Below are 14098 nucleotides of genomic sequence, written 5' to 3' on the forward strand. Positions count from 1 at the left end.
CTTAAAGTGGAGACATATTTTTCTCTACAAAGTATAAATCAGACTAATTCCACTTATACCACCACATCAGTCTAGTTCAATTTATTTCCCTTGTTCGATACCAAACAAAATAATTAATTAGCAATAGATTGGTAGCTAATTTTTTGTTTGTTCTTGTTTTGTCAGGTAAAAGAAATAATTGTGCTGAATTTCAACTTGAGTTGATAAAAACATACAATTACAAAATCACACAATCTAGACTCTATAAACCAACTATTCAATACATACTACATAATACAATCATTACTGTTGCACTATCAAATAATTTAAATCTATTATCGCGTTAAAGCGTACTATTAAATCTTTACTAAAGCTTCCACTGAAACTAAGGCTTCTTTACTACAGGCTATTGATTTCTTAAGTCTAATTATTTAAAATTGGTAGAATTGGCAATTGGTTTCGTGCAGTAATAAAAGGAGCTATTGAAAGAGAAAAAGCCGCTATTAGTTGTGTGTGGGTTGTCTGTCTGTCCATCCTTTTCTAAGTACGTCTTTCACGCTAATATCTACAAAACTAATAGCGCTTTTGACAATCCATTAAAACCGCGTTATGTAGAGCGCTAAAAATAGATGCGGGAACTCTTTTTTTCAAGTTACATAATTTAAAGTGTGGTATCTGCAATCCATAGTCCATACAGAAGCAGAAAGAAGGGTGATAATGCAACGGCGCCTGGTGATCACATATGTCCAACCTGCGATCGCAGCTGTGTATCAAGGCCTCTTTAGTCACACAAGAAGTTGCAAAGGGAAAAGATCGTCTCTCGAGACGTAAAATGCAACAGACAGAATGTGAAGTGTTAAGTCTCGGATCGATTTGAAACCGTAAACAAATGTGTATTGTACCGACTAAAACATGAATCAATTGAAACATTAACTTAGTGCAGTGTTTCTCAAACTGTGTTCCGCGGAACCGTAGTGTTGGTGTTCCTTGAGCTACTGGAACAATTAACTAGCAGGCCACTACGTGAATGAATCTCTCTAAAAAAAAGAGTAAGCAAAGTGTTCTGCTAAATATTCAAAATGTGCCAAGTGTTTTGTTAAGGAAAAAGTGAATTAATTAGTTGTAATCAAACACTTTGTATGATATTCGTAAAAAGGGAAATAACATCAATTTTATTGAGGGATCCAAATGTTAGTGTGGAGTTATTTCGCTTAAATAAGTCTGATTCCTTTTTTTTTTTTTTTTTTTTTACATTATTTGTATATTTTGTTTGTTTCGTGGTGTAATTGCCACTCAGGAGCTCGGAGCGGAGCCCCAATGATTTCCTCTTTTCTGAGATTCAGAAATTCCTTCCCTTGGTGCCTAAAAAACGCTTTTTATCAGAGTAAGAATAACAGGGGAACTGTACCAGAAAAAAAAGATGAAGTCGACAGAAAAGGCGATGGTAAGACAATACAGAATATAAATGCTTGTTATTAAAAAGATTCTCGTCACAGCAAAAGGTAGAGATAAATGGAGAAAGATGGTTGACGGCCAATGGGGTTGTTCCGAATCTCTTCCGAGTCATGTGGTTGTGTTGTTTACATTAATGGCCTAATTGTTATTATTTATTATTATTATTATTCTCGTAATATATTTATACTTTGGAATAACTAAACGAATTGTGTAAACTCTAAAAATTTACTTTCTTTTATTTTTTGTAAAAATGGTGGGAAAAAAAAATGCTCGCATCGTTAATTTTACTGCCAGGAACCATACAGGTCGAGAATTTTTGGATTCCCAGACCTGTCGAGACGGAGACCAGCAAGTCTGGGGCAGTCAAACAGAATATGAGACACGGTTTCCTCTTCTTCAGCGGGGGAACCGTGAGTCGACGTTTGGCCTGCGTGTGAGAAATATGAGCCAATAGGGCTGTGGCGTATCCTGCACTGTGCGAAAGTAACTTTCTCAGGCCTGGGCTGCCTCCACCACTGGGAAGCGGGGTCAGGACGACTCGTGTGCCCAGACTATGGAGGCTTTTTGGGACTTATCCCCAGAACCACTTTTTTTTCTTTTTTTTTTTTACTGTTGTATAGGTACGATAGAAACTCTACTTAGCCAGATTTTTTTTATTCAATTAGCAACCAACTCGTACAAGCAGTTAGGTTCTACATTTTTACCTTGATTCAATCTTGAGCTTTTGTCGCAGTGTCTTGCGGTGTCCTGTAGTTATTGGGTAGATTTAAATAGCAAGCTAAGATACAGCCACTTGTAAGTCAATGTAAATACAATACTTAAAATTGCTCCTTTTCAAATCAGCAAAGTTTATTCTCTTGAAGATTGCTCAGTATTGTCTAGCAGCGACTAGCTCCAAAACCCAATCTATTTACCTAACAATTATCTCGTCAGTTTCCTAAATGCTGTCATCAGTCTTTACAAAGCTTATATCAACTCACTCTGTCTGTCTGTCTGGTCAAAAGTTTGTACAGGTTATTTCTCCGACACCCGATCTCGGGATCAAGCAGAAATTTAGCACAATTATTTCTTTTACCTGACAACACAAGAATCAAATTTTTTAAAAAAAATTAAACAATAAGTTAATTAACTATTTGTAAATAAATTATTTTGTTTGGTATCTCGAACAAGGGAAAAAAATTACTTGACTGATAAGGTGGTATAAGTTGACTTAGTCCCCTTTATAGTTTTGTAGAAAGAAACATTTTTAAATAACTTCAAAACCATATTTTCATAAGCTCCCAGGCACAGTGGTAACTGCATTGGCTTGACGAGGCTGAGGAGGTCAATCACTTTTTTAATATTTTCATTTAAATAAATACATTGAAAGAAAGATTATGGGTGCAGTTTGAGGACACTAGGAATGCAATATGATTGGGTTATAAGTGCAGATTGGTTCGATTTATGTGCAAGATATTTGCAATGTAATTGGAGTATATGTTTGTTTTTTTGTTTTACATGTTTCGGATGTTCCTTCAGAGTTGAAGTTTACTTCCTAGTCCAAACCTCCCGCAGGACGGCGGGGGATGGAAGTGGGCAGGATTTGAACCCTCGACCGTCGATAAATCCAAACGACAGTCCAGCGCGCAAACCGCACGACCAGGCAGCCATCCTGACCAATTGCAGTATAGGTGAAGTATAACTGTGTGATGAGTGCAGTATAAGTGCCATTGGAATGCAGTATTAATGCTAACTTAGTGTCGTGTGCGCGTGACGTTTTGGTGTTTAATAAATGTGTTTTTAAGTATAGGAACTAGTTTGTATTGGGCGCGTTTTGGTGTCAAGAGTAGTGTGTGTGTGTTTACGTCACGCTTAGTTCCCGTACTGTCTTTGTAGCAGAGAGATCTCTCTAGCTGGAGGATCTGTTTACGCTACAGTTCCACAGTTTCCCCGTTTTAACGGATGTTAGGCTTGGGGCTATGATGGAGAGGGTAGTTTTGAGCTCGCCCCAGGAGCCGTGACTGATTCTTGATCCTTTTGGTAGTACTTGACGCTACCGAGCCGTGTGGCTGAAATTGAGTGTGCGTGCGTGAGGTGTGTTCATCTGTGTAATTAACAATGCATTATTTAAATACCCATTGGTTTGTATATGTTCGGAATATTATTTATTTGTATTTAGTTTTGTTTTTGTATTAAATATTGTTTTTATTCAAAAATCGTTGACCAGTTATTCGTTGTTCAGTTATTATGCAACTTGGTTTGCTGTTGCTCTTTGATTATATTATCACCAGAGTAGAGAACCTCGTTAATTTATGTCACCCCTAAATAAACCCATAAAAACCCACCTTGACACTGAGTACACTTAAGCAATGTTCTCACAGTATGAACACTATATATGTGTGTGAAGTGTAAAGACAACATGAGAGCAACGTGAGTTTAATTGAGGTGCAACATGAGAGCAACGTGAGTTTAATTGAGGTGCAACATGAGAGCAACGTGAGTTTAATTGAGGTGCAACATGAGAGCAACGTGAGTTTAATTGAGGTGCAACATGAGAGCAACGTGAGTTTAATTGAGGTGCAACATGAGAGCAACGTGAGTTTAATTGAGGTGCAACATGAGAGCAACGTGAGTTTAATTGAGGTGCAACATGAGAGCAACGTGAGTTTAATTGAGGTGCAACATGACACCAATATACGCAGTTTTTCCTAGGAATGTTATTACCATGGGAATTCCATGAGAAACGTCCCATGTGATGGGATGGGACAGCGTACATTTGTATTTCCCATGGTAGTCGATACTTGATATTGTAAAATAAATTTAAGGCTTAAATTTAGCAGTTGCTAAAGTGCAAAATGGCCGACGAAAATATGGGCTCCAGGATCTAACTAAAGCTGTGGTTGCACACTAGACCTAAACTTTCATAAATTTAATGATTTTATTTCAACTGTATTTTATATTAATATTATAATGGGAATCCCATGGGATGGGATGGGACGGGCATAAATTGCCATGGGATAGGATGGGATAGAAAAATATGTCCCATGGACAGTCCTGAATATATGTTTATGAGTTGTTAAGCAGTTCAGGTACAATATAAGAGCAGTATTGTTGCAATATGAGTGTAACCTGAGTGCCAATAAATTAAATAAATTATGGCTTTTATAAAGCGCTACTTTCATGCTTATAGTATGCATGCTCAGAGCGCTATAGTCCAATCTCAGTTGTGGAAGGTTTTACCGTGCTGCCTTTAGGCGCTCAGTAAACACAACTCTGCTCGAGTCGGGTGTCGAACCTCGAGCCCCCTTCATAGGTAGCCAAGCCAAACCAACTTCAAGCCTACTTAGCCCCCTCGACCACGCCTCCCAATTTGAGAAAAACATGACAGCAGTATACGGGCAATATGAGTGTTGTATGATTGCATAATGACTTTAATATGATTCCAAATTAGTGCATTATCGATTCTACAAGAAAGACAAATAAGTGCAGTAATTGAGCATTATTACTTCAATATGTAATATGATTGCTGTTTAATATAGATTACGAGTGCAGTAAATAATGTGAACTTAATCATGAGAGCATTAGGAGTGCACTGTTTCACTACGCATAGCAGACTCAGCTGTGACTTTTGTTTCTTCACTCTAACGCTGGTAAAACAAGAGATTACTTCTAAAAGGGAAAGCGTTGTCTTTGGTTCCACGCCAAAAGTTTCCCAAGTGTTCGTACCATAAGTAGATGAGAACATAGATTGACTAACTGGCTCACTATATCAGTATTTCTCTGATACGGTCTAAGCTGTAAGGTTTACTCAATTTTACTTAAATGCTTCAGTAAGCCTAAGCGGTCAAAAGTTTATAGAAATGAAGCCTATTCTTTTTTAAACATCAAAAGAACACACAAATATTTGGTTGTAGGTTTTACATTTATTCAATAGTTTTAATTGTGTGTTTGTTTTTTAATTGATTTCTACATTTTCTTTATTCGTTGAAGGAAACTTGTCTGGTGATTCTGAAAAGTAAATCAAAAATAATTTTGTTTATTTTATATAAAAGACTAATTAGCCGAAATAACGAAGATCGTAAAGATAGGCATACAAACAAACTGACGGACAGACATACAGACGGATAACGTAATTATTTTGTACAAATGCTCCTTCTTCCCTGGTGCTATTAGACCATGGAATGGGTTGCCAGAGACAGCCAGGAAAACCAGTGACTTAGCAGAATTTAAGTCATTGGTTTACATGCAAGACTAGATGCATTACGCGTAGGACGTAATCATCTTCTTTTACGTCTGTATTATATAAGAGAAGATAACTAATAAATCTTAGATTTTAAAAAAAAAAAGAACAATAAAACAGTAACATTCCTTACAGTGCAATGAGTGATAGACATCCTGGCCTAGTGGCCTTAGTGGACTTAGTAGCCTTAGTGGACTTAGTGGCCTTAGTGGCCTTAGTGGACTTAGTGGCCTTAGTAGCCTTAGTGGCCTTAGTGGCCTTAGTGGACTTAGTGGACTTAGTAGCCTTAGTGGCCTTAGTGGACATAGTGGCCTTAGTAGTCTTAGTGGACTTAGTGGACATAGTGGCCTTATTGACCTTAGTGGCCTTAGTAGCCTTAGTGGACTTAGTGGACTTATTGGACTTAGTGGCCTTAGTGGACTTAGTGGCCTTAGTGGCCTTAGTGGACTTAGTGGACATAGTGACCTTATTGACCTTAGTGGCCTTAGTAGCCTTAGTGGACTTATTGGACTTAGTGGCCTTAGTGGACTTAGTAGCCTTAGTGGACTTATTGGACTTAGTGGCCTTAGTGGACTTAGTGGACTTAGTGGACTTAGTGGACTTATTGGACTTAGTGGACTTAGTGGCCTTAGTAGCCTTAGTGGACTTAGTGGACTTATTGGACTTAGTGGCCTTAGTGGACTTAGTAGCCTTAGTGGACTTAGTGGACTTAGTAGCCTTAGTGGCCTTATTGGCCTTAGTGGACTTAGTGGCCTTAGTGGACTTAGTTGCCTTAGTGGACTTAGTGGACTTAGTAGCCTTAGTGGCCTTATTGGCCTTAGTGGACTTAGTGGCCTTAGTGGCCTTAGTGGACTTAGTGGACATAGTGGCCTTATTGACCTTAGTGGCCTTAGTAGCCTTAGTGGACTTAGTGGACTTATTGGACTTAGTAGCCTTAGTGGACTTAGTGGACTTAGTGGACATAGTAGCCTTAGTGGACTTAGTAGCCTTAGTGACGTTAGTGGACTTAGTAGCCTTAGTGGCCCTAGTAGCCTTAATAGCCTTAGTAGCCTTAGTGGACTTATTGAACTTAGTGGCCTTAGTAGCCTTAGTAGCCTTAGTGGCCTTAAGGGGACTTACTGGACTTAGTAGCCTTAGTGGCCTTAGTGGACTTATTGAACTTAGTGGACTTAGTAGCCTTAGTAGCCTTAGTGGCCTTAAGGGGACTTACTGGACTTAGTAGCCTTAGTGGCCTTAGTGGACTTAGTGGCCTTAGTGGCCTTAGTAGCCTTAGTGGCCCTAGTAGCCTTAATAACCTTAGTAGCCTTAGTGGCCTTAGTGGACTTAGTGGCCTTAGTAGCCTTAGTGGCCTTAGTGGACTTAGTGGACTTACTGGACTTAGTAGCCTTAGTGGCCTTAGTAGCCTTAGTAGCGTTAGTGGCCTTAGTGGACTTAGTGGCCTTAGTGGACTTAGTGGCCTTAGTAGCCTTAGTGGCCTTAGTAGCGTTAGTGACCTTAGCAGCCTTAATAACCTTAGTAGCCTTAGTGGCCTTAGTGGACTTAGTGGCCTTAGTAGCCTTAGTGGCCTTAGTGGACTTAGTGGCCTTAGTGAACTTAGTGGACTTAGTGGCCTTAGTGGCCCTAGTAGCCTTAATAACCTTAGTAGCCTTAGTGGCCTTAGTGGACTTAGTGGCCTTAGTAGCCTTAGTGGCCTTAGTGGACTTAGTGGCCTTAGTGGCCTTAGTGGCCTTAGTGGACTTAGTGGCCTTAGTAGCCTTAGTGGCCCTAGTAGCCTTAGTGGACTTAGTGGACTTAGTGGCCTTAGTGGACTTAGTGGACTTAGTGGACTTAGTGGCCTTAGTGGACTTAGTGGCCTTAGTAGCCTTAGTGGCCCTAGTAGCCTTAGTGGCCTTAGTAGCCTTAGTGGCCTTAGTAGCCTTAATAACCTTAGTGGACTTAGTGGACTTAGTGGACTTAGTGGACTTAGTGGACTTAGTGGCCTTAGTAGCCTTAGTGGCCCTAGTAGCCTTAATAACCTTAGTGGCCTTAGTGGACTTAGTGGCCTTAGTAGCCTTAGTGGCCTTAGTGGCCTTAGTGGCCTTAGTGGCCTTAGTGGCCTTAGTAGCCTTAGTGGCCTTAGTGGACTTAGTGGCCTTAGTGGACTTAGTGGCCTTAGTGGACTTAGTGGCCTTAGTGGCCTTAGTGGACTTAGTGGAACAATAAAACAGTAACATTCCTTACAGTGCAATGAGTGTTCAATGAGTGGAACAATAAAACAGTAACATTCCTTACAGTGCAATGAGTGATAGACATCCTGGCCTAGTGGCCTTAGTGGACTTAGTAGCCTTAGTGGCCTTAGAGGACTTAGTGGCCTTAGTGGCCTTAGTAGCCTTAGTGGACTTATTGGACTTAGTGGCCTTAGAGGACTTAGTGGCCTTAGTGGCCTTAGTGGCCTTAGTGGACTTAGTAGCCTTAGTGGCCTTAGTGGACTTAGTAGCCTTAGTGGCCTTAGTGGACTTAGTGAACTTATTGGACTTAGTAGCCTTAGTGGCCTTAGTGGACTTAGTGGCCTTAGTGGCCTGGCTTCCAAACCGAGAGGGAGGGGGGGGGGGGTCTCGAGCTCAACTCTAGGTGAAGATTGAGACATTGAACTTCCAGTTCACCCAACCGGACATAATCTAAAGGGAGCAAAGGAGGTGGTCAGTCTTGCCGGCCACAAGTTTTGTAAAGGACATACGTTTCTTCCAATTAATATTTGTACATAATCAGCGTCATTCTGTGCGGCCGCAGGACCCCTTCCTAAACCCCTAATGACGCCACTGGTTATATTTATTTCAATATAAAAGTAAAGTACGTAAAGTTTCTCTTTCAGACCTTGCGGTCTATAGGGCAGATGATGTTTAGGTCATCTATTTCTTTGGCCGACCGTTAACGAGTGGCCAGCGCAATGACCAACCGCCTTTATTTTCCCCAACTTTAGTAGGTACCCATTAGAGTTGGGTGGACTCAGAGGCGCCCTAAAAATCCCGAAATTCAAAATCCCAATTGTCACCGAGATTTGAACCCAGGATCCCAGTTTCGGAAGCCAAGCGCTCAACCACTCAGCCACCGCGCCTCCAATGTGTATATAACGATTATATAAAAAAAAGCATCCATTTTCATAGCTTAATACTAAGCCTCAGCGAAATGAATACGACAAGACCTAACTTAGGCCAAAGACAATTACATCATCATTTTGGCTTTAAAGCAAATGTCTGTCTTTTGGCAGTGACAGTGTCATTGTTCTGCTGATGACTATGAAATAAGTTTCAGAAAATACATTGGATGAACAGAGTCTCTTACCTTTGTGCATTGCATTACATGTAACCTTTATTATTTTTGGGGAATTCGGTCTCTGGATACGAAGCTAAAAATTCAAAAATTAAAAAGAAAATTAAATTCAACAAGAAAAACTTTTCAAAAATACTTCTAAAAAACTAAAAAAAAAAAAATACCTTCTTTATACAACTTATAGAGCTCTAAATAACTAATGAATATAAGATATTTTTTTAATAGAACATTACTATATACCCCGCCCCTATTTCCCCCTCCCACGAGTAAAAAAAAATCCTAGTTAAGTGAATGTATAAATCTACAAGACTTTATAATATTCTAATAATAGGACTTTAGATCTAGACCATAGTCATAAATAAATATAGACTGGCCGATTAAAGAGTTTTGTGAAACGAAAATTTGTGACTTGCAATTTTGTATACTTTATTAACAGCATTTATGAGCAATATAAAAGTTAAGTATTCATATCTATTTCAGCCACACACCTATATATATTGTAAATAAGGAGGTAGTGTAGTTTTGTTTAATCTCTAAGAATGAAGATTATGCAACTTTGCATAATTCGGAAATCCGAATACAATAGATATACATGTTTTCAAGTTACATGAAGTTACTTCCTTCGGCAAGTCTATATTTATTTATGTCTATTGTCTAGACTTACAAGATGGTGCGCAAAATGTTCCTGCACATCTTTTTAAACTTTCTAATGAAAAGGCCTACTATCGGACTTTTCCGAAAGCTTTCAAGATAAATATATTCTAGTTCCCTAGCCAAATTTAATTAATTTCTTTTTATATTTTGAAAAAGTGTAACGGTCCAACTAGAGTTTCCCCAGTGTGGCCAACGAGCTAGTTATTCTTTTCTCAACGGTATACACCAATTATCGAATTTCTAGGAAAATATTTAGAGCTATTTTCGAGATCAGTGTACACCCACTTGTAACTTGAATGGAATTATTAAAATAGTAACTTTTAAAATAGCACCCACTGCATATCATCAGGGGCGGACTGGGTGCTACATAAAGGGGGATAAATCGAATCCCCTGTCTCCAAGTGCAGGTAAGCCCATATCTGTGATGAAATAATTGAGTCTATCACATCAAATATAATTTATAACAGCTAGATTATGTATTACCGGGCCGAGGACATGTCCAGTGTTTTGGGTTGGCAATCGATATATCCATCCATGCAATAGCATTCACCGTCCTTCGTCCTCTCGCCACTAAGATATGTCTCTCTGTATTTCTTTTCATACACACATGAGCGCTCTAAGTTTGGATTTGAAAAGCATAAACAAACAGGATTGTTATGATACACTTAATTATTATATAATTGACCTACTGTCATTAAAACAGTATAAACTAAAGACTATAGTAACGTCTATGAAGACCTTTTTTCTTATTAAGAATTTCGAAACAATACCATTTTAATTTTCCAAAAATTTCGCAAAATAAATAAAAAAAAATGAGCTAGTTACAAATCACATATTTATATATGTCAGCCACGCTCAAGGGTACTTCAGTATTTGTCACTTAGACCTAAGACATTTTCAGTAGTTTATATTGCTCATATGAAATCACTGAAGCGTGTCAACGGTCAAGGGCAGAGTGCTTGAGTTGAGCTTAAGTTTGATATTCAATACAGAAGAGCTGAGTTTAAAGCTGATACTAGATACAGCTGAGATAGTTTGGAGCTTGGACATTGTGAGTCAGTCTAGTTTGTAAAATAACAGTAAAGTCTTGATATTTGATGCAATTTAAATCTTGATATTGGATGCAATTTAAGTCTTGATAGTTGATACATTGATAGTCTTGACATTTGATACTGACAGAGATACTGACATTTTCATTAGATACAATAGTAATTAATAGGTTGATTAAGGTGTTGTTAACTTTTACATACACAGAGGCGTAGGTAGAGTGGGGGAGTGGGAGTCCAAATTTAAAAATCCTCCTGGGACCCCCTTTAGGTGGGCCCCGAAATGAGTGTCTGAAATTTGTTTTTACATTAAATATTACGCCATTATCTCACATCATGATGTCGAATGTCAAAATGCAGGGGCCCCTAAAGAGGTCAAGCCCCCCGGGCCCCCAAATCCCTAGCTATGCCACTGTACACTCATAGTGCGAATCTTTCTGTACTCCGTATCACGAAATGAGGTATCTTTATCTTATAAAATACAGACGTTATTTCAAAAACGATGATTACGTACGTCCTACGAGCAATGCATCTAGTCATGCATATTAACCAATGACTTAAATTCTGCCAAGTCATTGGTTTTCCTGGCTGGCTCAGGCAACCCATACCATGCTTATACTAGCACTATGGATAAGTGGAATTTGTTTGTTTTAGTTTGTTGTTTTTTTTTTTGTTAATCTTTAATCTTAATAACTGACATTTTTCTGGGTGGAAAGACATGCTCCAATTTGATTCACGTTTCTTTAATCCATCGAATTCTCTTTGAACAAAATTTTGTATCTTGAGTTGTTTGTATTGTTGTATATATTTTGCAAACATCTGACCTATCTGAATTAATGCAGGCCAATACGAGGAAATATTACCTGGCGTCACACTTTCATGGAGGACCTTAGAACAGTGGACACCGCGTAGGAAGAGGCTTCAGACGTCGCCAGTGACAGATCTTTGTAGAGACAGCTTGCCGCCCAATGCGCCGAACGGTGCGGAAGGATCTAAGTCTAAAAGCTTTACTATTGTTCCAATGGACCTCATTCATCAATCGTAAACAAACAATATTTAGCCACGTGGTGCTCTATCTCTTCTATATAATTTACGATCTCATGTTTAATTCATGATGGTTGTCACGTGACAGTTTTTTTTTCCATTGTTTTATCAATAAGATCACGTGACTAAATTTTGTTTGTTTACGATTGGTGAATGAGGTCTATTTGTTGCCAAACTATCTACATTTGAGACCCACTTTGAATTGTCTACACAAAAGTTTGACATATACATCTTCTTATACAATACAGGCGTTCATTAAAAAAAGGAAATAAACGACACCCAATCAGATTTGAATAGGAAGTTGCGTAGCCATTAGATCTATTTCAACAGGAACGAGTCATAGAGGTTATTTATTCTCATTTGATTGCGTCAACTCCTTTTAAGTACTTTCTCACATAAACATCCGGAACAAACAAATGCGCAATATAAACGTTTTAGTACATTCTTCCTTTTAAAGCTGTTATCACAACATTAATGCAAGTTTTGAAAAAATGATTTTTTTAAAATGAAAATTAATAATGAAATATAGTGTTTTCTTGACTATCATGGGAAAGGGGGGGGGGATACGTTCCTAGAAATTAAAATTTCGCTGTATTTAATATCATAAGATAAGTTATCTCTTTCGGACGTTGCGACCTATGAGTGCAGATGACGTAAAATGACGTAAAGCTTCTCTGTTTCAAATGGACGACGAGTAACAAGGCTATGTCAGGATAAGTGGACTATGAGCGTCCTAAAACTCCCAGAATTCAAAAGCTTAGTTTTAAACGAGATTCTTTTTTGATACCACAAGCTTTGGCACTCATCCAGCACGCATCCAATATTTTATGAAGAGGAAAAAAGTGATTAAAGATGTCTGCAGTATTTCAGTTGCGACCTACATACTTTGCCAAAGAGGTAAGACGCAAGCGAAGACTAAAATAAAACTTTGAATTAGAGGGATGTCTGGCTCAGGGGCATTAATCCCTTGGCTACCTTTCAAGGGTTATATGTAACACCCTTATTACTGGTCAATTCATTAGATGTTACTTTATATTCTTGTACGCTTGACTTGAGTCTTAAGTATAAACGACACACTTTAATATCACCAAGCAACACACTTGTCAGCAGACGATATATACTTACTTATATAAAAATAAAATACATAGGCAATCCAGCCATAAAGGCGCAATGAACAACTGAATATAAGTTCCAGAAAAATGAATATTTTACAAATCAGAAGTCTAAAATAGGAATACATTTCACAAAGACACTTAATTTCACCAGATTTCACAAACGAATTAGGTTTGTCCTCTCTGAGGACCAAGTAACTACAAACTTTTCACCGCCTGTTAGATTCAGAAGCAATCCTTTTCGCCGTGCGAATGGCACGCTTATGTCACCCTTTGTTTCAGGATTTTGTGATTTTACCATCACAAAATAGATACAAGACACCGATAGCAAAGACAAACAGACACAAACACTCTTTTGTTCTCCTGGCAATCAAATCATTAAATAAGAACAATCTGATATAAACTTTGTCACATGTAAATTATGAGTGAGTCTGGTGTGAATGTACACTTTGGTTTCTTATAGTTATAATGTTTTTTGTTTGGTGTAATGCACAAATTGTAAGACTAATTTCCATATGGACAATAAAGATTATTTTTATTATTATTATTGAGCTCCAAACGCGACTCCAACAGAGTTGTGTACCCTGGGCGCCAAAAAAAGCGCACGAAAACCTTCTGCCAGATACCCCGACCCTCCCCCCACCGATCGAGATAAAGATTGTAGTGTATGATCAAGCTTAATCATTGAAGATTTGCTATGTAAGTGCCATTCTTCAACTAAAACAGACCAAACTTCCCTTTAATGCTTAGTCAACGATATAAAATTTAAATATAATAAATAAACTATTTAAACTTAGGCATGCATCAGCTACAGAATAAGAAAATTGTTTACGTCCAGTGACTTCCCTTGCCAGAGCCAAAAATAGAACGACGATAAGTAGGGACTTCATCTTGAAAACTCTGTACGCTCTTTCTTTCTATGTGCCTTGTACTTACAGCTCTGGGTTATATCCCCCTGACTGAATGCAAAAGATTGTGTGGGAGGAACTCTATTGTTTCCCCCTGAACTAGAATCGTTTAGGAGGAGAGGGCTAACCAACCAGGTCCTGCGACACCCTACAGACGTCTACCCTCCCCAACTCAGATTAAACAAAGATATTTTTTCTGCCATTCTTAAGAAAACTGACTACAAAAAATAAATGTATAAAACTTGCGCTTTGACAAGAATCTGTCATCTGATTAATCCAGATTAAATTTAAATGATAAAAGCATAAAATATGAGCTATAAAGAATCAATATAAAAAAAAAGATTGCGAACTCAGGGGCGGGCCCCATCGAAT

At 38.4% G+C, this 14098-nt stretch overlaps 1 long non-coding RNA gene across 1 annotated transcript; it reads right to left on the reverse strand.

Annotated features, from left to right (window-relative positions):
* Nucleotides 1–5316: 5316 nt before the first annotated feature.
* Nucleotides 5317–13809, reverse strand: LOC106075118 (uncharacterized). The gene is made up of 4 exons (XR_008780323.1): nt 13651–13809; nt 10100–10232; nt 8975–9038; nt 5317–5421 (listed from the first exon to the last, which is right to left on the reverse strand). It is a non-coding gene; the product is annotated as an uncharacterized LOC106075118 (long non-coding RNA).
* Between the last annotated feature and the right edge of the window lie 289 nt (nt 13810–14098).

Source organism: Biomphalaria glabrata, chromosome 10 (genome assembly GCF_947242115.1).
Source record: "Biomphalaria glabrata chromosome 10, xgBioGlab47.1, whole genome shotgun sequence".
NCBI classification, from domain to species: domain Eukaryota; kingdom Metazoa; phylum Mollusca; class Gastropoda; family Planorbidae; genus Biomphalaria; species Biomphalaria glabrata.